Here is a 27,297-nt window from a genome sequence, read left to right on the forward strand (position 1 = left end):
TCTGCTTTGCAACTTTATTTTTAGAATATTTTAGGCATAAATTAAGTTGGTTTTCTCCAAAGAAAAAAGGAAAGCAATCCAGCCCAGAATGATTACCAAATAAATTCCACCTGAACTTTTTTTTTTTATTACATAGGTAGCATGAATTCTGACCTTAAACTCACATGAGAGCAAGGTATTAGTTATTAATTCACAAGGAACATCCCTCCCCCTGCCTTTGCTCAGCAACAAAGGTAAATTTTTATCCTTGCTATGTTCTTCTGCATTTTTTTCTTATTCATGTTCATACTTATAACACATCCTTTAAAACCTACATTTAAATGGAGGCCTCTGTCAGACTTCCTACACTGAGGAGGGTAGGTATTACCTCCACCTTCCCATGCTCTTTTTAGACATTAAGTCAAACTGCAGTGTCATTAGGGCTCAGCAGAAACCCTCAGGGCACAAGTCAGTATTGATGGTACTGATTTACCTTTCATATTTCCCACTCTCTCTTCTATTTGGCCTCTACATATTACTACTTTTTATACCACTGCTACAGAACATTAAAAGTACCAAAAATTCCTACTACTTTCCAATTGACTCATAAGCTCTAGTGTGGAGCTTTAATGCACTCTAAACATGGCAGACTTCAAAATGGTAGAGAAGCAAAGATTAGCATCCATTATACCGAGACATTACTGAGGTAGAAACAGTTCAATTTCAGTTTCAATCTGGAAACAGGCTCAGATTTATATTTGCGGATTTTTTTCAATTTCCCCTAACTTCAGTCTCTATCCCTCATTTTGTAGGTTCTCATAATCTGGCCACTTTCTCCTTCTCTAAACCTGACATTATAAAACTAGAAAGAAAGCTTCATTTTGAAAGACTGGTTTAGATATTTATAAACTAATGGAAGACCCTTTCTTTTGCTTTTTTAATTCCGTATCTTCACTCCTTGCTCAGAATTCGTTCTCAACTATTGTCTGACTACAAGAAACTTCTTTTAAATATAAAGATACAAAGAGGTTAAAAAGAAAGAGATGAAAAAAATATAATACCCTAATACTGGTTAAGTGAAGTGGGAGTAGCCATATTAATATAGATTTCAGAGCAAAGAAAGTTAACCCCAGATTGAGAGGCTCATTTCGTAAAGATAAAATGGTAAATTTGGGGCACCTGGGTGGCTCAGTTGGTTACGCACCCAACTCTTTGATTTTGGCTCAGGTTATGATCTCAGGGTTGTGAAATCTAGACTTGCATTAGGTTCTGCGCTCAGCAGGGAATCTACTTGAGATTCTCTCTCTGCCCCTCCTCCTGCTCTCATACATGCGTACTCTGTTTTTTCCTCAAATAAATATTTTTTAAAAAAGAAAAATTCAGCAAAGGGGCAAATATCTTAAACACTTGTGAATTTAATAACAAAACTTCCAAATATCTAAAGAAAAATTGATAGATGAAAGGAGAAATAGATAAAATGTCAAAAATTTCAATCCTCTTTTTATCAATAACGGATATAAAAAAGCAGAGATGGAATCATTAAGTATAAAGAACAGGAAAATATAATCAACCAATTTGACCTAATTCATATTTATGTAGCCATCCACCCACAGCAAAACACACTTTCCTTTCAAAAGCACATGGAACATCATTCAACAAACTAGGGATAGAAGGAGACTACCTTAACAGAATAAAGGCCTTATATGAAAAATCCACAACTAACATCATACTCAAGGATTAAAGACTGAAAGCTTTTCCTCTAAAATCAGAAATAAGAAAAGGTGCTTGGTTTCACCATTTCTATTCAACATTTTAATGAAAACCCAAGACAAATTAATAGAGAAAAAGAAATAAAATGTATCCAAGTAGATTTCTGTTCACCAACAACACAATTTTATATGTAGAAAACTCTAAGGATTCCACAAAAACAAAACAAAAAGCACTTTTAGAACAAATAAATGAATTCAGCGATGTTGCAGAATACAAAATCAATACTCAAATATCAGCTTTCAATACACTAACAATGAACAATCCAAAAGGAAATTAACAATCACTTACATAGATATACCATCAAGATGAATAAAAAATTTAAGAATAAACTTAAGTAAGGAAACAAAACACCTGTAAACTGAAAACTAAAAAAATGTTGCTAAAAGAAATGATAGAAGACACACACCCCACATTCATGTACTGGAAGACAGTACTGTTAAGATGTCAAAACACCCCATAGCAATCAGATTTAATGCACTCCGTAACAAGATTCCACTGCCATTTTTTTTGCAGAAACAGAAAAATCCATCCTAAAGCTCATACGAAATCTCAAGAACCCTGAACAAGCAAAACCCTCTTGAAAAAGGACAAAGTAGGAGGTATTACACTTCCTGATTTCAAAACTTATTACATAAGGCTACAGTAATCAAACTGGTGAGGGACTGGCATAAAGATAGACACACAGATTAATGGAACATTAACAAAAATCCCAGAAATAACATTTGTATATAAGGTCAAATGATTTTTGGCAGGAGTGCCAAGACCATTCAAGGGAGGAAAGGAAAGTCTATTCAACAAACAGTGTTGGGAAAACTGAATATTCACATGCACAAGAATGAAGCTGAACCCTTACAACATATATAAAAATTAATTCAAAATGAATCAAAAACCTAAATGTAAGAACTAAAACTTAAAAAAAAAACAAAAAACAGTGCAAAATCTTCATGATATGGCAAGGACTTCCTGGATATGACACCGGAAGTACTGGCAAGAAACATAAACACAGACAAATGGGACTACATTAAAATTAAAACCTGTGCATCAAAGGACATAATCAAAACAATGGGAAGGCAACACATGGAATAAGAGATTATATGTGCAAATCACATATCTGATAAGAGGATAACACTAAGGAAATAGACAAAGAATGTCTAACACTCAACAACAAAAAAATAGCCCAATTAAAAAATAAGAAAAGGACTTAAATATACATTTCTCCAAAGATGATACACAAATGCCCAAGCATAAGAAAAGGTGCTCAACATCACTAAGTGTTAGGAAAATGCAAATCAAAACCACAATGAGCTATCACTTCACACCCATTAGAATACCTACGATAAATAATTTTGTTTAAAAGTGTTGATGACAGTTTGGAGAAATCTTATTGCTGTATACTACTGGTGAGAATATAAAGTGGTGAAGCCACTGTGAAAAACAGTATGGCAATTTCTCAGGAAGTTAAAAACAGAAATACTACCTAATCCTGGAATTCCACTTCTGGGTATATATCCAAAAGAACAGAAAGCAGGATCTCAAAGAGGTATTTGTACACCCATGTTCATGGCAGTACTATTCAAAATAGCCAAGTTGTGGAAGCAACCCAAGTACCCACTGAGAGAAGAATGGGCAAACAAAATGCATTATATACACAGGATGGAATATTACTCAGCTTTAAAAAGGAAATTCTGACACATGCTAAAACAAGGATAAACCCTGAGGACATTAAGGTAAGTAAAATAAACCAGTCACAAAGATACAAATACTTCATGATCCACTTATATGAGGTTTCTCAAGTAGTCAAATTCATGGAAACAGAAAACAGAATGGTCCTTGCCAGGGTATAGAGTAAGAAGGAAATGAGGAATTGTATAAGAGATATAGGGTTTCAATTTTGCAAAATGAAAAATTCTTAAGATTTCTACACAACAAAGTGATTATCTCTACCACTACTGAACTGTATGCTTAGAAATAGTTTGGATGGAAATCTCTATTTTAGGCATTTTTTAACAATAATTTAAAAACACGCAGGAAACATTTACCAAGATAGACCATATGCTGGCCTATAAAATTAATTTTTCAATGACTTTAAAAGGATACAAATAATTTGTGAAGTCATGTCATGAAAATTTCTTTATGGAAATTATTAATTCCAAATTAAATTTTCTTAGTTGATATATTTCTTATAATTCTGATAAATTATATTTTCTTCAGAATTTTTCTACTTCATAGAAATTTCAGAATTTTTTGGCATAAAATTTTCCCTAATTTCCTCTTTATAACTCTTTTAATATCTATAGCATCTGTATGAAACACCTAGTTTATTTCTGATTTAGTAATTTGTGCCTTCCCCATTTTTTTCTTAATCAATCTAACTTGTGGCTTATCAGTTTGCAATCTTTCAGAGAACTAACTTTTGGGTCGACTGAATTTCTCTATTCCATGTTTGCATTCTATTTTATTAGTTCTTTGGTCTTATCTATATAGTTTCATTTCTTTTCCTTTTGGGGGTCTGGTTTGCTGTTTTTTTCTAACTTCCTGATATGAATACTCAGACTGTTGATTTTCAGCCTTTTTTTCTTTTCCTATACATATTTGTTGTATATTTCTCTAATCACACCTTTAGCTGCATCACAAAAGTTTTTATATATGACATTTTCCTTATCATTCAGTTCAAAATATTTTTAAAATTTTTACTGTGAAAAATAAATTTAAAAAAATTCTTGCTTTGATTATTTCTGTAACAAAACAGATATTAAAAAGTACACTCCTTAACTATCAAGGATTTGGGGATTTTCAAGTAATCTATTGGTTACTGATTTCTAGCTTAATTTCAACTCTGGTCAGAGAATAAATTAAGTATTTCAGTCCTTTGCGAATTTGTTCAGAATTGCTTCATGAGCCAGCATATGATCAATTTTAGTATATGTTCTCTGTGAATTTAAAAACAAGTTGATGGAGATGGACAGTAATGATGGTGGCACAAAAATGTGAGTGTATTTCATGTCACTGAATCAAAAAATGTAAAAATGGTTAAAATGGTAAATTTTATGGAACATATATTTTATAATTTTAAAAAAAGTTGTTGGTTACAGTGTTCTCTATGTGTCAGGTCAGTTTGGTTCACAACATTGTTTAGAAGTTCTATACCTTTACTAACGTTTTGTCTGTATGTTCTACCAGTTACAAAGAAAGGTATGTTAAACTTTCCTGCTGTGATCATGAATTTCTCGATTTCTCTTTTGGATTACCTTGAATTGTTTTATGTATTTGAGGACTGTTTTATATATTTGGGATTGTCTACTAGGTGGCTATAAATTTGGACCTGTTACATCCTGCAGTGCAATGATGCTTTCGGCATTACATGCCCATTTTCATTTTTAGTAATATTTTGTCTTAAAGTCTTCATAGTTTTATCAGCTTTCTTCTGGTAGGTGTTTTCCTATCTTTCAATTTTCAACCTTTCTGTATCCATATATTTATGTTGTGTCTCTATAGGCAGCACATAGTTGGGATTGTTTTTTATTTAGTATGACAACTTACAGTTCTTCAGTTGGTGCCCTATCATTTGTTGCCTCCTTTGGATCCGTTGAGTTATTCCAGACTCCTTTTTATTATGCTGTTATGTGTTCTTTTAGTGTAAGTATATATCTGTTTTACTTAGTAGCCACCTAGAGATAAAAATGTATGTTCTTGACTTATCAAATTCTAATGTGAATTCAGACTTTTACTCGTTCCTGGACCATTCAAGTCCCCCCAAATATTTTAACTCCATTAACTACACCCCCACTGTTAACGTGCATTTGTTTCCATATATTTATCCCTCCCTCATAACATTATTTCATAGTTACTATCTATTTATATATATCCACATATTTACCCTTTTCCTTTCTTCTACATTCCCAACCTTTACTATGAAATCACTTTATACTCTCCCATAGTATATATCTGCCAGTGACACAAGCTCTCAGTTTTTGCTTCTCTACAAATATTTCCATGTGCCTTTTTTTTTTTTTAAGAATATTCTCACTGGTATAGAATTCTAAGTTGTCACTTTTTTCCCAGTGCTTTTAATATATCATTCATTTACTCCTAGCTTCCACTGTCATTGCTGAAAAGTCTATTGCTAATCTCTGCTCTTCTCTCTCTGCCTATTCTTAGGGTTTTCTCACTGTCTTCTGTTTAAAGGAGTTAAATACTACAAATAACTTTATTATATTTATTCTACTTCAGGTTCACAGTGCTTCTTTAATATGTGACTTGATATGTTTCATTAGTTTTGGGAAACTCTCAACCATCGTCTCTTAGAACATTGCTTCTACCCAATCCTCTCTTTCTTGTCCTGCCAGGCTTCCAATTACATGTGTTACATCTTCTGTCATTATCTCTTTTTTCCCCCCTCTTTTCCCCATATCATTCTTTTATACCCAATGCTTTATTTTGAATATTTTCTTTTGACTGATACTATATTTTTTGTTCTCTCTTCCACTGTGTCTATTCACTCTTAATCCATCCACTGAGTTCTTAAGTTTCACTGTATTTTAAGTTCTAAAATATTTATGTATGTGTGAATGTATGTATGTATATATGTGTTTGATATTCCACATTCTCAATCTTTCCTTTTATTTCTTATCACATATCAATATATCATGGTTATTTGAAAATTCATATATGATAACTTCATTATCTGGATCTTCCTGGTCTGTTTATACTACATATTGTTTCTCTTAATTTCTTATCACATTATATTTTCACAGGCTTGGTTACTTTTACCTGAGTGCAAAACGCAGTATATAAAAAATTATTGTAGTAATTTCAGAATCAGGAGTATATTGTTTCCTACAGAGAAGATTTATATTTGCTTTCGAAAGACAGCTACAAACATCAGCATGGCATTTCCAATAGGAAACTGAGATGATTTGAAGCTGGGTTTCAGTCCCTGCAAATATGTAAAATCAGCTTAATCTTAACCCCGGTTGAAAAGCTAGTGTTTTTCCAGAGTTCTCATTCCTCTGCAATCCCTGAACTCGTATATTCCCCCAATGTGGTGAGACTGCCAGGAGCTATGTCAGGCTTCTCGACATCTGGGTAACCTCTTCCAGGATTCCAGTAGTTGCCACTGGAGAATACTGCTCCAAATGCTGCCCTTACCTATCTAGGTTCATTACTCTCCCAGGTCTTGGCCCCATTAGTTTGCACTGTCTTATCAGCTCCACTATGCCTTTCAATAGATGTTTGTCACACTTTTTCCAGCTTTTCTAGTTGTTCTCAGTGGGATGGTTGTCCAAATTATTCAGCCCTCTATTACGAAAGCAAAACTCCTGACAGGAAATGTTTTTAATGCATCACTAATGTTAATTACATCTCCTTTACACTACCCAAGCTACTTGTGCCATCCTTAAATATTCTCAACCCCTTTGTCATCCATCCCTCAACTACAACAACAAAATCACAGTCCAGGTCTTGGATAAAAGTTAGAAAAGTTTAAAAATTAATGATAATCTACTTTTGTTAGCAACTTCGCATATTGTTAAGTCTCATGTAATGTGACAGCTTTACCACGTATCATACTTTAGGCATGATGATACTGATGTTCCAAGAATGGAATTAATTTCCAAGGCTATAAAACCACAGCACAGCCCAAATTTGAACGCTGATCTCTCTGACTTCATGTTTGGACCCCATGTCACTGGATAACAAAAGCTCCTAAAGAGATAGTGACTACCTAGGTAGGAGCATGGTGAGGAGATAGAAGCAAAATGTCTCATTATCTCAGAATCAGGAACACAAAACCCATGGAAAAAGCCCCTGGATGAGCTGTTTAGTAGAAACAAGAGAACTTCTTTAATGAAATAAATTCAAAAGACGCAGAAAGTATCATCCAGCTTCTCTGCCTGCCTAAATAGAATTATCCTTGTTGCACCTGGCTAAACAGTTTCAAGGGCTTCTTGATGAATCATTTCATTAATGGAACCAATTAAATATCTAACAATCTCCCTTTTCTTAGGAAGCCAGATCCTGGTGCAGGATGAATTACTCTTAGAGGTAAATCATGGAGAACCTTCATCTTGTGAGATTAAGATTCTCTGAAGGGCCCAGCTCTGTGCTTAAATAAGACTTTGTCTATTCCCAAATATCTTTATAAACTCAGTTCTTTGATCACATACTCTATACCAGACATGTGTGACAGGAATACAACACAGACCAAAATAGACTAAGTCCCTGTTCTCATGGAATTTACAGTTTAGTGGAGAAGAGAGGTTTCACAAATCCTCATGTCCACAGTATACTGGTGAATGTTTTAAAACCAGCTCTCTGGGGGAAAGGAGCAGAGCGAACTCCAATTTGCAGCATTTGCCCATTTCTTTGATGGAAAAACTCCCACCATGACTGATTTCAGGCTACTAAGGTGATGTCATTAAACATGGAGCTGGGAAGAGAGGTACACAGTCAGCTCTCAAAAGACAGTATGAGACCACTCCAGTGTACCAGAGACCATAATAAAAGGAAATGAAATATGTGTTCTAAAGCAAAAAGCCCGATTCTACAAGATATAGAACAAGGGAACCAAACCCAGCCTACCTGGTTGTGACAGGCATCTCTGAGGCAGTGATACTTCGTGCTGAGATGTGAGGGATGAGCCGGCGTTCAGCAGGGAGAGAGTGAATAGGGGAGACAACCTGTGCAAAGCATGCACAGCCCACCTTCCACCATGAGTAGGGTAGAAAGGAAAAGCACCACGTGAGGAGTCAGGAGGTCTGCCTCATTTCTAATCCATTCTGGTCTGTTTCCTGCCTGATCAGTCCTTCAGTTTCCTACCACTGGCCAAAGCTGGAGAATGCTTAACCCTCACACAACAAATTCACTTGAAAGCACTGGGGAGGCTATTCCTCCCGTCGTCGTGGGAACATAATCCTGGGGCTAGCAGGCTCCTTCCCCACCATCTGCATCAAGTTGACTGAAGGCAAGGGAGTCTGGATTTCAAGGCCCTGGCAGCTTTGTTCAGCATTCTCAGCCAATGACACAGCTCTTCCCCTAAAGTTTAAGATACATTTCCTTATTAAACTTTTAAAAAATGAGAAAAATCATACAAATGGAGAGAGGGAGGGAGAAGAGAACAGAAAATGATTGCACATTGAAATAAATGTGCTACTTGAGAAAATTATAAGTGCCTAAAAACAGGAGTTTATAATGAAAGTGCCTTCTCAAGCATAACTATAGCATCACTATTCCGATATGAAAATACAATAAACTGTCCTATTACATCTAAGGAGTTAGATTTAATAAGATGGGTGGTATATTAAATAAATGCCAACTGATTATTAAAGATCTTTTTATTGAGGATTTACAACTATGTCATCAAATAACTGAACAGTATTCAGGTATAATAAGACCCATATGAGAAACTTAATTTAAAGTAGTGCAAAGAACCAAAAACACTATTACAAACAGACCATGAAAACTTGGAAAGTAGATAAGAGGCAAAAAACAGCCCATCAAATTATTGTCAATAGTGGGGGCTGAGGCGATGAGGGAGGACAAAATATCATTTACATATGAGTCAACTAAATAGCTATTCAAAAGCAGTATAGCTTGACAGAATGGCACACTGCTTAGGTAGATGTGCCCTCCCCTGGGAGCTGAATGGTCTTCCCTTTTCTTTCCTGTAGAAAGAAAATTAACTTCTCAAATGTGTATTTTCTGTTGTAAAGAAATCCTGGGTTCCTTATAAAATCATTCTGCCTTCCAAAGTGAAAGTGAGCTTCAAGAGGAAAAGGCTCTTGTGTTCTTACCCAGAGACTACAATGCTGCTGACCTGCTGGGAGCAGAAGAGGGAGAGGGGAGGGCTCCAGTGGGGAGAGATAGAGAGGGGGAGAGAGAAGGAGGAAGGGGGAGGAGGAGGAGGGAGACGGAGAGGTGGTGAGAAGGGGAGGGAAGGGAAGAGAAGGAGAGACACTTGCCTAAGAATCAGAAACAGTTCTCTCCCTGGGTTTATGCCTCACACACTGTGGGACATCAAAATTTAGGCTTTATCAGGTTCCTCATAAATCAGTCAAATTAAAGAGTTAAGCTACAAGATTTCTTTGTTCTATTCTCAAGACTAGTCCTTAGGTCCTCTACTAAAGTGCCAGGCAACAGGACCTCCTCAGAGAGTAATAAAGCTCTCATGGAGCATGAGAGAGGGAGATTGAGACCCAGAGAAAGAGAGAGATGAGGGAGGAAGAACAACAGAGCATTTTGGTTCCTGTGGTCCTTTCATAGCCGGTACTCACCTGCCTCCCCACCGGCTGGGCAAGGAAAACCGAAGGGAGGAGGCAGCTAAGCTCCGGACTTGCAAGGCAGCTTACCCATGAGTGGGCTGGTTGCAGGTGAGGGCCAGATATTAGCCAGCTCAATGCCAGCCAAGTGTGGAGGGTGGCAATTTTTAGGCACATATAGAACACTCCAAGCCAGGAAGCATGGACAAGTGGCTGGGGCAACAGGTGAGTGCACAGCTTCATAAAAGGGCCCTCACTTACCTCTGGCCCAGAGCAGGCAAAAAGGGCACTACAGAGAGTAAGCGAAAAAGGGTCCAAATAAATTGCACCATTGACAGATGACTCCATTTCTAGTAGAGATTCAGACACCTTGTCCTTATAGTCACAAGTGACATCTAATTTGGCCCTAAAAAACTAGCCTTTACATCTTTGGTACTTGAGGCTTTAGGTTAAGACACATGGATGTCCCTCATAAATCTGATCTCCTTCAGGTCCTGTCACAGACCCTGGACGGCCACCCAGGGGCAACACAGCTACTTCCTTTTCCTCCCTAAAGGTTTCCATGAGAATAAAGAAATTATCTTTAAAATATACAAAGCAATTCCCAGCATAGGTAGAAAAGAAGTCATCAAAGTTAAGAACAGGGGAAACTACCAAAAGAAAACTGAGGAGAAGTGGGAACTGTGTATTCCTCTCCCTCTCTGTCTCCCCGGTATTTCACCAGCCAGGATCACAGGGGTTCTATACTGTAGAGGGACATCCGTCAACACTAATCAATACATGCAGTGTTAGTCATGGATGACAAATTTGAAAGGGATTATAACTGTAAACAGTGATCAATAGAGACTTGCTGGAGGAGACAGAGAGGAAAAAACAACCTTAAAATGTTACATGGTTAATAAAGTAGGGGGGGAGGGTCGGTCTTAAACAAAACTCCAAGAGACCTACAATGTTCTAGCTCCTTCTCTTACGGGAGGCAGGATGGAAGGGGGAGTGGATAAATAATCCTCCCCCAGAGTTTTTCACAAGGCAATTGCCACTAAAAGGTGCATTATTAATTTACAGCATATTCGCTGATCATTCTGGTTGGAAGGCACATTCTCCATTAGCATTTGGTTGAAGATTTGTTCCTGGATCTGAGCTGGCATCACTCAAAGCCCCCAGAGTATAGCTTGCCCTTTCCCTACATCGCCCTCCGCCCCCTTTCCTCCCTCCTGTCTCTTCTCTTCCCCCCTCCTCTGATTTCACCCCCGGCACATGACTGAGCAGTGCATTCACAAGCGTGACATCCCTCTCTGCAAACAAATATATCCTGAATCCAAGCAAAGAGGAAAAAAATGCTGGGAGCCTCCACTGCTCACCCATAGATGAATGGAACTATCTGTCTTGTCACCGGGGGTCGGAGCGAGAGGTTACCCTGAGTCTATACCTTAGCTTCTCTGCTGACGTTTGCAAGCAACTTCCTTAAAAATAAAACAAAATAAAGAGTGAAAAAAAGAATCCTGCCACATCAAGCACTTAGCCGGTCCCTCTAGAACCCTCCCAGATTGCGTCTTCTCACCACCTTTGGAGTCACAGCTCCAGGCCTGACATATAAATTTTTTTTCGACTGACCTTTTAGTGTCCTTTCTGCCAGAGTGTGTAAACCATAAGCTGATATATGAAGGCAATTTTTAGTGGTGCCACTTGTATCTGAGTGATTGCACACACTTTACGTTTCTGGCCTGCCACCCCTTCCACCTTTCGAAGATCTCTCTATTTTCTTTTAAGGGAACTGCAACAAAGGTGAAAGCAAGTTTAACTGCTTCAAGACTTTGATGGCCAGAGGCACCTGTTTGGGGGATTCATAACTGACCAGGGCCCATCTTCCAAGCTGGAATTTTTCTTTGCTGCTCTGGGGATCAGCAGGACAGGAATAATGGGGGAGAGAGGTTAAAGTGGCACTTCTCCCCGCCATCCCCCCAATAACAACCACAACAGACAGACATCAAAGCTAAAGCCTTGTTGAAGACTCAGAGGACACGCTATGATTATCTCCATAAATCCTAAGAGCTGGGTTCCTGGGGGTGGAGAAGTAAGTGGGTACAAAGCCAGAGAAGATACCAGGCTGGCAGAATCACCACCCTGCCATTGTCCCGCCACCCTTTCAAAAGCCCAGGCTGCTATTTTTCCTCAGCAGAGCCACAGAGTCAGTCCTGCTGGGCTCTGAGACATGCCCTGGCCTTGGAAGGGACACTATAAGAAACACAAGAGGAGCAGCACTTACTCTTCTAACTCCAGGCTGGAAAGGAAGCTATAGCAAAAGTGTGGCAACCTCCACCACAACCACCATGACAGTCCTTGTGGTAGCTCACAGAGGACTGGGCGTCAGAGTCTGAAGTTAAGAGGGCCCTATCAGGTGATGTGAAGTACCATGCTGAGGGAGGAAGTATGCAAAAGAGCAGGCCTGAGTCTGATGAAGCTAATCTGGTCTACTAATATCCTCCAGAGTGGAGCGGTACTGATGAGCAAAACCTGCAATGGGAATGTGGCTCCTAGAAGACCAGCTTCAAGACCACGCCCACCAACCATGCCACATTGCCCTTCCATTGCCAACCTTGGGGGATCAGAATTTAATCTCATTAAGTGTCCCAATGGGTCCCTTTCACTGGAGCATGGCTCAAGAAGGCTTGATAAGAACACCCTGCCCGTCTCAAGTAAGACCCACGGTCACACTCAATTATCTCAAGAGATCATGAATATCTAGGTAGCCAGTGAAAATGACCTTCCCTGAAAGGCCTGAAGATGATCTTAAAAAACCTTCACTGGGCTCCTTACCTTAAGGCCGTGTCCTTGCCAGAATGTCTAATAGCTAACATTCTGAGATTTTAAACTTTTTTAAACACATTTAAACAAATCCTAGTATACTTTTCTCACTCAGTGTATTTGAATGTGAGTAAGAAAGAAAGCAAAGAAATATAGCTACTGTCTGGGAATTGCCAAATCTGAAGACCATCCGATCTGGGTCACCATCTGCAAGAGAAAAAGGCTACTGAGACACTCCAAAGCACTGTAGCCACTATAAATTGTTATACAGCTGTGCCTCCTCCACAAAATTCTTGGGGATTAGACATGTTTGGCACTGTTTCGAGTATGTGAAAATCATGTGTCACATGTGTGGCACCTGAGAAAAGGATGAGAAATTAGAGATCGACTGCGGGCCAGAGGAGAAGATGGGGGGTTGCAGGAGGATGCAGGCAAATGGTCAGGAAGCACATGGCCCATTGCAGAGAGGAGAGCATCTCCACAGATAGCCCCACCCAGCTTCCTTTGCCAGGACACTGGTCTGGGCACCCAGCACAGAAAAACTGAGCAAGTTCTACCATGGGCCACCTGGTGGAGACCACAGAGGTGGAAGGCCCAAAGCATTCCACAGAAAAGGAGTCATGGCCTCCCTCTGCTTCCAGGCCAAAATACTATTTTGACTGAAGATTCTGGCTCCAAGAGCTGTTGGGAGCATGGCCAGCGGCATCCATGGTTGCTAAGCACCAAGAACTCCAGGACAGGGAAGAGCTACTGAGGTTTCCACCTCATGCAACCTCTTAAAAAAAGTGTAACAAGGCTTTGAGAAGCACTTCAGTGGAGACTCCCAGGAATAACAATGATGGCAGCCCCAGGTATGGACTTAGGGTGTAATTTTGGTGTATGCATTCTGGGCTAGTCCTGCCTCAGGCCTAACCTGGGAATGCCTCTGGTGGGCAGCTCTGGGGTTGGCCAAGCAAAGTTTCAGGGAGTAAGAACCTTTATGTGTCAAATGCAGAGCCGGGGCAGCTAGAAACCAGCGCTAAAGAAAAAGCCTAATGTTCATCTCAATCAAGACAGCAGATGGATTTGCAACCCTAGGAGGAGCCACTGAGGGACAGACTCCAACAGAGAATAGCCAGTAAGCAACTGACCAGTCACTGAGCCAAAAAACTTACATATATTACCTTAGTTAAACTTAAAACACTGTAGTATTTTAAATTCATTTTATAGACGAGTAAATTGAGGCTCAAAGAGCCTAAGTCACTTATCTAGTGTCAGAGCCCAGAGCTATCAATCTCCAAAGCCATTGCTCTTTTCTACACCATACGCCACTGCTCAGTGATCTGCCCTATTCAGCCTTTCACAGAATGGGTGGGATCCAGAGACTGGAAAGGAAAAATGATGTTCTGTGTTCCCTTGAATTCGGGACCCAAACAACTTTTGGACTGTTATGAATGCTATGCTGTTGGCAGAGTGGCCAATGGTAAAGATCAAGATCAAGGAGTCAAGAAACTGAAAGACATTTTTAGAAGATGGATTAACAGGCAAAACTCCACCAAAATTATTTGGAAGACACAGCCTACGACTGACTTATTTATGTCATTCTCATGCTCCCATCTTCAAAGTGATGGCTTTGTGCTCTTACTCTTGACTGGGTGGTGAATCTGAAAAGTTCTTCCTGGCCCAACTCATTTGGCAGAGGAGGATGGAGTAAGGATGAAGATACTGCTCAGAGAAGGGCTATTGTCAGAAAAATTCAGAGGCTGTGTTCCCAGTGGCACAAGGGAAGGTGCCCCATTCCACTACTTCCCATAGAATCCCAGAGGCTTACTCTGGGCACTTTTCACAACTTGAGTGACAAGAGGATGATGCAAACTGGGGTTAAAAAGTCCCTTGTCCCAGAAGAAAAACCTTTTCTTACTACTCAAAAGGGACAATTCAACAAAGACTTCCTATTCCTAAAGTTGGTTCATGTATTCGTTCCCTTGTTCATTCATGAAATATTCACTGAGCTCCTTCTCTATGAAGAATGCCAAGCTAAGGCTAAAACAAGCCTTGCCCACCTATGAAAACCCACAGCTAACATCATCCTCAATGGGGAAAAACCGGAAGCTTTTCCTCTACAGTCAGGAACAAGACAGGGGATGTCCACTCTCACCAGTTTTATTCATAACAATACTGGAAACCCTAGCCACAGCAATCAGACAGCAGAAAGAAATAAAAGGCATCCAAATCAGTAAGGAAGAAGTCAAACTCTCACTCTTTGCAGATGACATGATACTCTATAGAGAAAACCTGAAAGAGTCCATCAAAAAACTTCTGGAACTGATAAACAAATTCAGTAAAGTTGCAGGATAGTAACCAATGTACAGAAATCGGTTGCATTTCTATACACTAATAATGAAGAAGGAGAAAGAGAAAATAGGGAATCAATCCCATTACAAGTCACCAAAAACAGTAAGATACCCAGGGATAAACCTAACCAAAGAGGTGAAAGACCTGTACTCTGAAAAGTATAGCACACTGATGAGAGAAAATGAAGATAACACAAGGAAATGGAAAGACATTCAATGCTCATGGACTGGAAGAATAAATACTGTTAAAATGTCTATACTACCTAAAGCAATCTACACATTTAATGCAATCCCTATCCAAATACCACCAGAATTTTTCACAGAGCTAGAACAAGTAGTCCTAAAACTTGTATGGAACCACAAAAGAATAGTCAAAGCAATCTTGAAAATGAAACACAAAGCTGGAAGCATTACAATTCCAGATTTCAAGTTATATTACAAAGCTGTAGAAATCAAGACAGGACAGCACTGGCACATGAAGAGACACACAGATCAATAGATCAGAATAGAAAACCCAGAAATGAACCCACAATTATATGGCCAATTACTTTTCAACAACACAGGAAAGAATATCCAGTGGAAAAAAGACAATCTCTTCAACAAATGGTGTTGGGAAAACTGGACAGCCACATGTAGAAGAATGAAACTGGACCACTATCTTACACTATACACAGAAATAAATTCAAAATTGATTAAAGACCTAAATATGAGACCTGAAACCATAAAAATCCTACAAAGGTCATAGGCAGCAACTTCTCTGACACTGACTTAGCAGCTTCTTTCTAGACAGATCCCTTGAGGCAAGGGAAACAAAAGCAAAAAGAAACTACTGGAACTACATCAAAATAGCAAGCTTCTGCACAGGAAGCAAACAATTAACACAACTAAAAGGCAACCAACAGAATGGGAGAAGACATTTGCAAATGACATATCTGATAAAGGGTTAGTATCCAAAATATATAAGGAATTTATAAAACTCATCATCCAAAAAATGAATAATCCAATTTAAAAATGGGCAAAAGGGGCGCCTGGGTGGCTCAGTGGGTTAAAGCCTCTGCCTTCGGCTCGGGTCATGGTCCCAGGGTCCTGGGATCGAGCCCCGCGTCGGGCTCTCTGCTCGGCAGAGGGCCTGCTTCCCTTCCTCCCCTCTCTCTGCCTGCCTCTCTGCCTACTTGTGATCTCTGTCAAATAAATAAAATCTCTAAAAAAAAATTAAAAAAAATAAAAATGGGCAAAAGACATGAATAGACATTTTTCCAAAGAAGACATACAGATGGCCAAGAGACACACAAACAGATGCTCAACATCATTCATCAAGGAAATGCAAATCAAAACCACAATGAGATATCACCTCATACCTGTCAGAATGGCTAAAATCAACAACACAAGAAACAACAGGTGTGGTGAGGATGTGTAGAAAGGGGAAGCCTCTTGTACTGTTGAAAGGAATGCAAATTGGTACATCCACTCTGGGAAACAGTGTGGAGTTTCCACAAAGAGTTAAAAATAGACATATCCTACGATCCAGCAAATGCACTACTAAGATATCTACTCAAAGAATACACAAATACTAATTCAAAAGGATACATGGACCCCGATGTTTATATTAGCCTCATCACCAACAACCATATTACAGAGAGCTGAAGGGTCCAACAATTGAAAAATGGATAAAGAAGAGGTGACACAGATATATAATGGAATATTATTAAGCCAAAAAAAAGAATGAAATCTTGCCATTTGCAATGACATGGATGGAGCTAGAAAGTATTATGCTAAGCGAAGTCAGTCAGTCAGAGAAAGACAAATACCATATGATTTCACTCATATGCACAGTTTAAGAAACAAAACAAAAAAGCAAAGGGAAAAGAGAAAAAGAAGCAAAACAAGAAACAGACTCTTAATTCTGGAGAACAAACTGATGGTTACTAGAGGGGAGATGGGTGAGGGGATGAGTGAAATAGGTGATGGGGATTAAGGAGGGCACCTGTCTATGATGAGCATATGAAGAACACCAGGTAATGTATGGAAGTGTTGAATCACTATATTGTACATTTGCAAGTAATATTATACCGTATGTTAACTAACTATAACTTAAATAACAACGTTAAAAAAATTCAAAAAATTAAAAAATAAAACAAACCTGGCCTCCATCCCATGGAGCTGACAGTTCCACAGGACAGTGAGACACAGCACAGACCCATACAAGGCAGCATGAAACTGCTCTTGTGAAGTGAGACAGGAGGTGCACAGGACGCAATGAAAGCTCACAATAAGGGGATGTGACTGAATCAGGGGAGGGGGCACTCCCTGATGGGTGAACAGAGAGTTGAGGTTGAGGAGGAGACATTTGGGTGAATGGAGTTCCAAGGAGAGAAAACTGCATAGGCAAAGTCCCTGATGGAGGGAGGGAAGGGTGGTGCATGGCAAGGATACTGGTGTAGCTGGGGGGCAGAGAAAGGAGGAGACATGAGACAAGACTAGAGACACGTGCCAGTCATGCAGAATGTTAAAGATTGAGGTCTTCACTCTAAAACCAATGGAAGCCATTGAAGAGTTTTCAGCTATTGGAGGAAGCGATGTAATGGGACTGCAGCTCAAAAACATCATGGTGGTTTATGTGAAGAATGAATTTAAATGAGATGAGAATGAAAGAGGAGAGCCTATAAGGAGGCCTTTGCCAGGTCTTGCAAGATTATGATGGTTTGGACCAGGGTATTCAGATGAAGAGAGCGCCAAGTAAACTGATTCAGGTTATCTGGGAGGTAATTCAACAAATCTAGGTAATGAGCTGATTAAGGGAGATTAAGGAGGTGAAAGTAACCAGGATAACTTGTAGTTTTGTAGTCAATGTGGCAAATAATTTCTCCTAGAAAGCAGAATTATGAATCCATTCTGTCAGAGATACCTGAATTACTTCAGAGAGAAAGCACCAATGTTGCTAGGGGAGCCAGGGAAGGATCAGAGGGATGTCCCAGAAACCTATATGGATCCACAGATCCATACACAGCCTGTTTTTCTCCCTCTTCTTCTCCTCCCTCTCCCTCTCCATCATTGGTGCACATCAGGATGCTTGGCAACAGGTAGATAGTCCATGTTAAGGGGAAAACAGAAATCAGAAGACTAGCTCCACCAGGAATTATATGTTTGCCCTGCAACCAGTCTCATGACCTCTCTGCTCTTCAACTTGAGGTCACTGAACTGGATTCATTCATGGTGTCCAGTGCTTCTTGGAATCCTAAATTGCTGGTGCATCTACATGGCCACTTGGGGTTTGCACCCCAACATACACTCATTCCATCCCAAACTGCCATCGTTATTACCCTTTCTGGTACATTTACCTGTTGGGCTATTGTAGCTTTCCTTTGGGGAGAAAAAAGAAAGTCTTCTCCAGCAAAAGAAAGGTCTACAAACCACTGAAATACCCATCTCTAAGACAGGCCTCAGATTTCTGAATAGAACAAAAATTCTATTTTCTGCATCCTAAATGGAAAGGACAATAAGCTTGTGGAAAGAGAACCTCCTAGACACTGGCTCTCCACCACAGGGAATCAAAAAAACCACCACCAAATTTGAAGCAGCTGCTATGGCATGATTCCCCTTGAGGAAAGACTCCCTGCTATCTCTGCTTTCCATGACCTTCTAGCTACCATCAAACCTCACCCTCTGGTCTCCCACACACCCTTATCAGGGCCCCTGGTGAGGCAAAGGAAATAAGATGAACTAGAGTCTTCTGTCCCTCCCTCCATGACCCACTGTCCTGTCTCTCCACCATCTCCAGCTTTTAGGAAAAAGGTTTCATTACTGAGAGTGTTGGGTCCCTCCCAAATTGGGTACCCCAATAATGGGTCCGTGATTAAAGAAACAAGACTGATACAAAGCGAAGGTCAAGCAAAGCTTTATTTTGCGCCAAGCATCAGGAATCAAACCGACCGTCAAACAGACCAGTCAGGGACACCCCTTTTAGAGGACGACCCCTCCCTGCTTTCCAGACTAACTTTTATAGAGCAAAGGCCATGTGGTTGGGCCTGGCCACACACAGGTGGCCAATGAGATTGTAACATACACAGGAAACTCCACAGTGATGCTAGGTGACCAACTAAATTACAATTTACTCTAGTAGACATTTGAACCAGCCTATCACCTAGTTCAGAATTGGCACCCAAAAGGTGTCCAAAGGGCGGGGCCCATACTCCTTGGTAGCTAGGAGACAGTATGCGCCCCCACTGATTGAATACCTCCATCTGGCCTGACCCACCCTTGTATTTGGGCTTTGTTACCTGGAACTGGTTTCCCGGACTTGCTTTTAAATAAGTTCCCCTGGTTGGGGGGGGGGAGGGCAAGGTCAATTTAAGTTTTACAACAAAGTGGCAGTTCAACCGGGGTGGGGCCGCTCTGGCTGAATAGGCCCTTACAAGAGCAGCCAGAAGTCAGAGTGGCTCTTGACCAACACTGTCAGTTAGATGAAGAGCTCTTGTGGCAGAAACTGTCCTTTCTTCATTAAGTTTGAAAACATGCCCAGGGCTAGTCTGTGATCAGCTCATCAATAAATGGAAAATACTGATAGATCCAAATTTATGCCAGACTTAATGCCCTGTTTTCACTCACCTCAGTCTGAGGTCTGAAGAGAAAGGGAAAAAGGAGACAACAGTTCTGGCATGAGGCTCTCCTCCAGGTGGGCCATCACTGCACCAGCCTCCAACCTGTAGGATAGAAAGGTCTTCCATTAAACATAGAGGTCTTCCACCTCTGATTTTCTTCTAGGACTATCAGGCAAACTGGTTCTGAGGAGTAGATGCTGGCAGAGCTCTGACTTTGTCACCAGTGAGTCAGTCACGAACAATCTCCTACAACATAGCCCCCAGGGACTTTAGGAAGCTTGAAGGTAGCAGGGATTGGGTTTATCAAAATACCCAAATATCTCTGCAAGACTGCAGGACAAGACGCAGGCATTGCTAAAGGGCTAGCATACAATGGAGAAAGGAAGTATAAAAGGGAATAAGGAAAGAAAACCACTACTCATAAGAGCCAAGCAAGACATCCCTTAACCTGCCTTAGAAAATAAAGTTAAAGAGAGCTCTACTTTCTGCCATCAAAACCAAGAGAGTAAGAGAGACCAAACATAAAAACCATTTTTTAAAAAGCACCAAAACTGCCATCAAGCCAACAGGCATTAGCTTAAGAGCTCTAACCTGCAGGTTTTCAGTGATTAACTTTTAAAGTGACTGTTCACCAATCCACCTTGATTTCATTACATGGGGTAATGTCAATATTGGCAGGCATTTCCTAAAATTCCAGCTGTGCAGAGATAATGCCATCATTGCTGAGGGCCTGAGCCATGGGGTAAGGATGGGGGTAGGAAGTTATTCTCATATTATTTGGCTCAAGATTTTCATTTTTTTCCTTCTCACCACGAGCCTTTACTCTTTCCCTTGACAAGCTGCATTACTTGTCATTGAATTGCAGCCTCTTATGGCAGTCTTACAGAGAAGCTCAAAAGGCAGGAGTGACCAGCCATGTTATGTCCTTGAACATGTTACTTCTGTTCTCCCAATGTCCTTTCACCTAGGAATTCTGTGCCTCCATGATGCTCATTCAAACAACATTTTATGTCAGGGTACTATAAACGTCCTTTTCATCACTCTATTCAACAGTTACCAAGAACCAATCTTCATTCATTCATTCTTTTAACTAACACTGATCACTTACCATGAGCCACAATCTTCCTCTTCCTATGTGAAGAGGGAAGAGGGAAGCAATCCCCAAACAACACTAATGGGGTATCTTGTGACATCCTACAAAGATCAGAAGGTGAGGGAAAGCCTCCCACATGAGGTAAAGATTGAGATGCATCTGAAAAAAGAAGTAGGATGCAGCAGAGTGTATGGAGCAGGAAAAGGAGAACTTCCAGGCAACAAGAGAACCACGTAAAGGCCCAGTGGGCAAAGAAGCAGAACATGATGCATTTGAGGAATCATCCCAGTAATAAATTACGTTAATGGAGCACTTACTCTGTGCCATAGCCAATGGTGAACACTCCACAGATATTATTTCATTTAGTGTTCATAATCCTGGCAGGTGTGTAGTATTATTAATTACTATTATTTTCAGATAAGATATTAAAGAAGTTAATTTCCCAAAATCAGGGAAATTATATATGATCTGAACTGTTGCTCTGACTCAGGAACCCATAACATACTACTGTGGCAGACAGCAGAGGCTTAGTTAGAGCACAAAGTATGATAGGAGAGATGAGTGGTATAAGAAATGAGGGCTAACAGGTACACAGGAGCCCTGCAGATATACCAAGGAGTTTGGACATCATTGAGTAGTCATTCAGAAGCCATGATGAATTTAGGCAGAAATAAAAGATGATTAGAGGGACGCCTGGGTGGCTCAGTTGGTTAAGCAGCTGCCTTCGGCTCAGGTCATGATCCCAGCGTCCTGGGATCGAGTCCCACATCCGGCTCCTTGCTCGGCAGGGAGCCTGCTTCTCTCTCTGCCTCTGCCTACCACTCTGTCTGCCTGTGCTCACTCGCTCTCTCTCTCTCTAACAAATAAATTAAAAAAAAAAAAAGATGATTAGATTTGGAATGATCACTCTGGTGGCAAAGCAAAGAATCCTGAAAGTAAAAAACAATGAGAAAAATTATCTAAAGAGGTATTTTAACCAAGGGAACCCTTTCTGGTTTATCTCCAGAAGCTCCTCTACCCCCACTTTTAAAAATATGAAATGAAAATAGTGAAAAGGCACAAGATTTTTTAAAATTATAAATAATACTACAGACTTTGCTTTCAGCCAAGATTGAATAAAGAGACTGGATTTATACTCCTGGCTGAAACAACAAAAAAAGTAGACAATATACATTAAAAAACTGGTTTGCAAAACACTGGACATCAGCAATGAATATCAAGGATCCCTGAGAGATGAGAGACAAATGAGCTGATCCCCACAACTGGCCCAACTTACTGCCTAGAAAAAGTTCCCAGGTCATGGTAAAAGGAGGGGGACCCACATGGAACCCAACAGTCTCCTTGAGTTGAAGATATGGATCTGGGAGTCCTGAAGATAATTTGAGTTTTCAGGGCAGACTAGTTGAAGGGAGATAAATGGACACAGAGATAGAAAACTCTAGAGATCTTAAGAAGGCCCCTCCTAGAGTTGAGTACCAATCAGCTCAAGTGTGTGAGGAAACCATTCAAGACCAAGGAAGAAAAAAATCATTTGAAAGGATTAGAGGAAACAACAACAACAACAACAACAGTGCCTCTTTCCCCGGCCAAAGTGCAAAAATCTCCTAATTATACAAACAGGGATTTTGCCTCAATAGTGGAGAAAATTAACCCTGACTGCACAGCTCTGATCCTGCCTAACAAAGCTTAAGAACAGTGAAATACTGAAATACTCAAACTACTTTGAAGAATTTAATAATGTCCCAGGAAAAAAAGCTCAAAAATATTTATAGGAATACTAAAATATATAACACCTAACAAGGAATCCTCAATATCCATTTAAAAATGACCAGGCATGCAAAAAAGCAGGAAAATATAGCCATAATCAGAAGTAAAAAAATCAATAAATTGAAATTGACTCAGAATTGGTACAGATGGTGGAATTAGTAGAGAAGCACATTAAAAGAATTACTAAAACTGTATTCCATATGTTCGAGAAGGTAGGAATACTTTAGCATGTTAACTGAGACACGACAGATATAAAAAGGACTAAATTCAACTTCTAAAGAGAAAAACTACAATGTCTGAGATGAAACATGCAGTAGATTAGATCAAGAACAGATCAGACATTGAAAAAGAGAACATTAGTAAACTCGAAAACATAGCAATAGAAACTTTACAAAATGGAAAAAAAAAAAAAGGAAGAGAAAAGCTGTGAGTTGTGAGACAACTTGGAGGCCAAATATTCATGTCACTTTAATCTCTGAAAGGAATAGGACAAAAACAGTATTTGAAGAAAGACTGGCTGAAAATTTTTCAAATTTGATGAAAATCATAAACCCACAGATCCAAGAAGCTCAACAAACTCCAAGCACAAGAAACATGAAGAAAACTACACCAAGGCACATCATAATCAAATGTCTTAAAACCCAATGATAGAGACTCTAAAAAGCAGCTAGAGGGAAAATAAAAAGAAAATACATTACATCCAAAGAAACAAAGGTAAGAATGGAGGCAGATTTTTCTTTTAAAACAATGCAAACTAGAATACAAGGGAGTAACATCTCTACAATACTTAATGGGAAAAATCTGTCAACATAAAATTCCTTACTTTGTACAAAAAGCAAAATAAAGATTTTTTTTCAGTCATTTAAAAGATAAAAGAATTCATTATCAATAGATCTACATTACAAGAAATGTTAAATACTTCAAGCAGAAGGAAAATGATAGCAAATGTAAATCTGAATCCACACAAAGAAATAAAGGGTACTGGAAGTGGTAACTAAATGGGTAAACATAGATTTTTTTTTTAACTTATAATTTAAATTACTTTAAAAGATCATTGACTATTCAAGCAAAAGTAACACAAAACTATTGTAAGGTTTATAACTTGCATAAAAGTAAAATTTATGATAAAAATGGCACAAGAGTCAGAGGAGAGAAATGGAAATACACTGTTGTAACATCCTTATACTATACATAAAGTGGTGAATTATCACTTGAAGGTAGACTGTGATAAATTACAATGTGTACTATAATCTGGGCATAGCTTCATGTTCACAGGATAGGCTATTTTGTGCAAGAAGCCCAAGTGGAGTGTAGAAATACATGATGCAGCCAAGGTTCATGGTGAGGTGCATACAAGGTACAATGTGGCTGTGGCCATTTCTGTCCTCCATTCTTCATTTATACATCTGATCCCCATGAGGGACAGCTCACTAGAATTTGATGATGATAGGGCTACCTACAAAATGGCATCATGAAATGTCACCTTTCAAATATTCTTCTAGTTTATCTTTGTTATCTTTGATCAAAATATTATAATTTGTTACACTATTATGTGAATTACATTTATTTTATTAATTTAAGCTGATTATACTTGTACTTGACAGTTCTATCACAGTCTTTATGATTTCAAATTTTCTCCCTTTGGAAAGGTAGGGGGCAGTAAGACATGCCTTGTCATAATTATCTTAAGGAAGTATAATATCTCAAGAAGGTTTTTTGGAAGGGGTCTCTACTGTTTGACTTATTTCAACAGTCCAGATACCTTTAAAAAATGGCAGAAAATCTTTGAATAGGCCTAACTCTGGCATTGTTATCATATTGTTTTTCAATGCCAACCCCCTGTGGGCAATAATATGTTGATTTTAACAAGTCTGGACAAAGTTTAGAGGCTTCTGTTCTCCCCAACAAGATGACGATGTGTTGGTCCAGATCCAATTCCTGATCTCATTCTGGAAAGGTGAGCTGTGCTCTTGAAACAATGACCTTCTCTTGAAGCTGCTAGCAGGATATTCAGCAGCAGTGCCCCAAAGGACCTGTACACCTCTAAAAGGAATTCTGTGAGATTTCTCATGGCCTAGAGAGGCCCAGAACAATGGTAATTACTGCTGACAGAAACATTTTCCTGTTGACAGACAGAATTGGCTAGCGTGCTATGTCAGGAGCTAGGTTATTGGCTGTAGAGTACTTTATATTCTTCTGTTGTTAGATACAGTGTTCTATAAAGGTCAATTATGTCGAGAGTTGAGAGTATCGTTTAGGTTTTCTATATCCTTTTGGAATCTTCTCTGTGTAAGTTCTATCTATTATTACAAGAAAGTGCTAAAATATTACAAGAAAGTGCTAAAAAGTATGTTTGTTTTTTCTCCTTGCAGTTCTATCATGCAGTTTTTGCTTCATGTTTGGAAGCTCTGTTATTAGTTGCATAAGTGTTTAAGATTTTTTACAACATTATTAAATGACCCTCTTTATCCCTGGTAATATTCTTTGCTCTGAAATCTAATTTATCTGATATTAATATAGCTACTACAGCTTTCTTTAGATTAGTGTATGATATCTCTTTTCCATCAATTTACTTAGAATGTATTTGTGCCTTCATATTTAAAGTAGGTTTCTTGTAAAAAGCACACAGTGGGTCTTGTTTTTTTTAATCCAACACGTCCATTCTGTCTTTCAATTGGTATATTTTGACCATTTACATTTAATGTGATTGTTGATATGGCTGGGTTGAATCTACCATCTTGCTGTTTCATATGTGAAAGCTGCTTTTTTGGTCTCTTTTTCACCCTTCTGTGGCTTAAATCTTTTTATGATTCCTTTCTATCTCTATTGTTGATTACTATGTGCATACAATTTGTTAATTTAATAGTTGTCTGGTCTGCCAGCATAACCATTTTGATTAATTTTTCAATTAAAAAAAAAGATCTTCAATCACACTGATAAAAGTAAAATATAACTGGGAATGTGTTTATACATGTCTGGAATCTTGAACTAGGATCTATACTCTACTGAAATTATCTTATTCATATATCTATTCATACAAAGACTTAAACACTATGAAAATCTACTTGGAGGCCAATTTGCGCCAGGCAAAGAGCAGTCAGTGAGTCTAAGATAATGATCAAGAGATGAATACGGAGGATGCAAACATCAATTAGTGAGTTAGAGACCTACTGTGTGTTGACCATGGAGATTATATATATATATATGTATATATATATACACACACACACACACATATATAAAAAATTTATGGGATTTTCACCAAGGCTCTATGTGGTAGTTTTTGCAAAATTTCACAGATGCATAAAGCAAGACCCGGATGACAAGTTATTGAGCAAGTTTATACAGTAATGAAAATAGCAAACAGGAGATCACACACTAGAACCCAGATCTGTCTGACCTACAGCCTGTTTACAGACAATAGCACAGATGACCTCCAGATCCAGTTATCAGAAATGATGTCCCTAGCATCTAACAGAGAGCTAACTAGCATCGCCAAATAAGTGCTCAGTCAGTATTTGTTGAATGAATGAATGAATGAATAACAAGGTACGGATGTGAGGACAAAGACAGACTCAAATACTGCCTACTTCATTAGAAGTGTCTGTGCTGATCCAGTCATAGAGGTATCTCCTTTTATAAAACTCTGTCCCAAACCCACCCTTAACATGCCACACAACTCTTCTGGGAGTAACTCTTAAATCATTATCTCCTCCAGAAAAAAATTTCTACATTTCTAATCTACTGGGGAGCCAATAAGGACCTTTTTTCTTCAAAGTTGGGATCAGTTCCACTAATGATAGCTTAGTTAAAGAAAGAACAACTTTTCTTCAAAAGTTAGTAACTAGCTCTAGATATAAGCATGCTAAGTTATACACTAAGCATCTACAGCCATATGGTGGGCCTGGTACTACACCAACTCAAAGAGAGTAACTGTAGATGCAGCCTGGTTTTAGTTCAGGCCTACACTCAGTAGGACTTCTTGAGGAGGCAGAATTACTTAAACAGGATGAAAGTTCTGTTATCAAACCACTTTAGGATTGATTTTTATTTTAAAAGGTGATGTGAATTTGTATGTGGACCAAGAAAGACACCAAAGGCATTCCCCGATGCTACCACACAGCCTACAATGGGATCCCTGACAGAGCATAGGAAGTAAAGATAAAATCTAAGCCAAGACCTAGCCTGACAGAGTATTTCAGGTCTCCCAAATCAGGGTTTGAACCCAAGTTAAGAATCACACAAGAGTAGGACCAGTCATGCTCTTAGAGTTGCTCTCTATCTCCTTTCTAGGCTCGTGCCTCTATTCTCAAGATTAGACATAGACGGAAATCCACGTTTGCAAGGAATCTAGGTCACAACATTGGTTGCTAGAGCTGCTACAAACAAGGATCTCAGTGCAGCATAAAGATGACCCAACCTGTCCAATCAGGTGCTCCTCTTTGCCCCTGATTTCACTACTCAGGACTCAGAGCTATAACTAAGTTATTATTATTAATAAAACTGTAATCATCTCTCACATTTGAATAGTGCTTTACAACTTATACAGCACTTTCATTTCTACTATATCATGGACAAGGCCAAACAGGCCTGACATAGGGCAAATAAATAAAAGCAAGAACCAGTTAAAAAAAAAAAAAGCCACCTTGAGTATAAACGCTGAAAATCCAAGAAGAAAATAAAATTGAAAATTAGAA

The 27,297-nt window shown here is 39.1% G+C and overlaps 1 long non-coding RNA gene across 1 annotated transcript in view; it reads right to left on the minus strand.

Annotated features, from left to right (window-relative positions):
* LOC308349666 overlaps positions 1 to 27,297 on the minus strand; it is a 408,787-nt gene that overhangs the window by 103,943 nt on the left and 277,547 nt on the right. The window contains exon 4 of the long non-coding RNA XR_013967479.1: positions 19,748 to 19,842. This is a non-coding gene — a long non-coding RNA (uncharacterized lncRNA). The remainder of the gene's footprint in view (positions 1 to 19,747; positions 19,843 to 27,297) is intronic.

This window comes from Martes martes (genome assembly GCF_963455335.1).
Source record: "Martes martes genome assembly, chromosome: 9".
In the NCBI taxonomy this organism is placed as follows: domain Eukaryota; kingdom Metazoa; phylum Chordata; class Mammalia; order Carnivora; family Mustelidae; genus Martes; species Martes martes.